At 34.8% G+C, this 2,560-nt stretch overlaps 1 long non-coding RNA gene across 1 annotated transcript; it reads left to right on the top strand.

The window, feature by feature from the left end:
- Positions 1-260: 260 nt before the first annotated feature.
- LOC133784250 (uncharacterized) lies at positions 261-2,154 on the top strand. Its single transcript, XR_009871230.1, has 3 exons — positions 261-348; positions 440-496; positions 1,679-2,154. It is a non-coding gene; the product is annotated as an uncharacterized LOC133784250 (long non-coding RNA).
- The last annotated feature ends 406 nt before the right edge of the window (positions 2,155-2,560 follow it).

Genomic DNA, 2,560 nt, shown 5'->3' on the forward strand with positions numbered 1-2,560 from the left:
TGGCTAGAGCAAACACTCCAACTAGGTTGTTTTGAAGTATTGGGTAGAGTCAATTTGATGGGAAGGTTTTGGTTGTTATATTAGCTAATATCACTCCTAGTACTAGGAATCTTACACCCAGTGGCGAAGCCAAATTTGTTTTTTCGTGGGGGCATGATCATCAAGAGCAAAAGTATATATTCTTTCTTTGAATTCTTTTTTCCATATTATACTGATTGTTTTATTTTGCAGCTCCGACCAAATTTTGCTGATGCATGGTCAAATTTAGCAAGTGCATATATGCGTAAATGGTAGTTTAACGAGGTAGCTCAATGTTGTCGCCAGGCTCTTGCACTGAATCCACGTTTGGTAGAATTTATTTCTGACTCTTGACACTTGGATATTCAATGATTTAACAAAATCTTTGAATAGAACATAACATTTCTTCTTAATGTTACAGGTTGATGCACACATTAATCTTGGGAATTTGATGAAAGCTCAAGGATTAGTTCAAGAGGTGAGGAATCCATGGTCTTTTTTTTCTTTCTTGATAGGTCTGATATTAGGTGTACATAGTTACTCTACAAACTTTTACCTATTTCCTAAATCTCTACACTCTTCCATGATTGAATACAACACACACACATACATATATATACTAGTGTTAGGTTCCTCTGTACTCCAATATATATGGAACTACTTTATTATAATTACATTATTATATCAATTTAAATTTATTATTTTGTACGAGTTTGCTCAAACCGTGTACTGTTTTTCTTCTATATGTGATTTTTATTACATGAAAAATAATATTTTTGAAAGGTTAATATTCTCCAAAGGTTTATTGTAAGAGACATTCTTTGTTGATGACATTGTGAAGTTGTCATAGATGTTATGCATCAGGGAATTCCTGAACAGGAAGATGTTCCACCAGTTGCCCAAGTTCCTGCTCAGGCAGCAGCAAACTCCCCAGCAATCATTCCTCCAGTGCAAGCTTCACAACGTGATGCTGCACCTGCTGTTGTCCCTAATGCAAATCCACTGGATCTTTTCTCACAGGTAGCTATTGTTCTACCTCTTAACTTTTGAATTCTTCCCTCAGATAGATGCTCCTTTGAAGTTTGAATTGTATTTTATGATCAACTAATTAATCAAATATATTACTATTATTGAATCAGGGCCTACCAAATGTGGGTGCAAATGCTGGTACTGGCAATTTGGATTTTCTTCGAAACAGTCAATAGGTACTTGATTTTTTTTCCTTTCTTTTTTTCTCTGATCCATATGGAGCTTTATTCTTTTTTATTGCTGTAGTCATGGTTGAATTTTTTTTCTCTAACTTTCATTTTAGTTCCAAGCATTGCGAGCTATGGTGCAAGCAAACCCTCAAATTCAACAGGTTAGGCTTCTCATAAAGAAACAAAATGGCAGTTGATAGCTTGGTCATTTTGGTGGCAGACAGACACTAAATAGTACTCATGCTACATGTATTGTTTTGCAGCCTATGCTTCAAGAGCTAGGGAAACAAAATCCACATCTTGTGCATCTCATACAAGAGCCTCAGGCTGACTTTTTGCGCCTAATTAATGAACCTGTCAAGGGAGGAGAAGGGTGAGATGAATGCAGTTTTTTTTATTATTTATCAATTTTTGTTATCTACTTGACACATGCTAATTTTTCATTTTTATTATACAATTAGGAACGTTCTGAGCCTGATGGCTTCAGCCATGCCACAGGCTATGACTGTAACTCCTGAGGAGCGGGCAGCCATTGAACATGTATGTTTCTAATTTTTGTTTAACCTCTGTGTAGTCCCTCTCTTGTTTGTGCTTTTATCCAAGAGCCAAGATGGCTACTCAAGAACATTTATTGCATTTTTTTTTATTCGTAAACATATAATTTAGACGGTTGAAACCTTTACTGCACTGTTTTATAGTTAATTTTATTATAATGTTTCAGTCAGTTCTATGTATCAACAACCATTCAGATCAATCACATTTTAGGACCAAAATAAATAAATAAATAGTCAATTGAACAGAGGTAAAAACTCTAGTGATGGTTAAAAATATAGAAGTGGTTGTTAGACAAAATAATGCGAAAGACTTGGCACTTGATCATGCTATACATCTGTTGCTCGCTGGTATGTTTGCCAAGTGTTTGTGTATTGGTTCTAGTTTAGTTTTCTCACCACAATCACTTGAGTAGACAATAAGGGACTGCTTTTGAGTACTGGCCTAGGGGTATGTTCATTTCTTCATTTATTGATTCTTTATGTTATTTTTCTTCTATTTCTTATTTTAAAGTGTTATTTGTTTCATTTGGAAAAACAGGGGAGGCAGTATTTTTGGGTTTTCAGCACTACATTTTGGCCCTTGGAACTGCAGTGATGATCCCTTCTTTACTTGTTCCTTACATGGGTGGTACTGCTGTGAGCTCATTTTTCATAAAAGACCAATATTTATTTTTAAGCAAGAAATTATTATAGTTTGTGAGCAGATCCTTTAATGTTTCCTCATACTAATTTTTCTCATCCTCTTTTCTTTACTAAAGTGATAAAGTCAAGTTTTTGGAGTTGTTTATG

This window comes from Humulus lupulus, chromosome 6 (genome assembly GCF_963169125.1).
Source record: "Humulus lupulus chromosome 6, drHumLupu1.1, whole genome shotgun sequence".
NCBI lineage: Eukaryota > Viridiplantae > Streptophyta > Magnoliopsida > Rosales > Cannabaceae > Humulus > Humulus lupulus.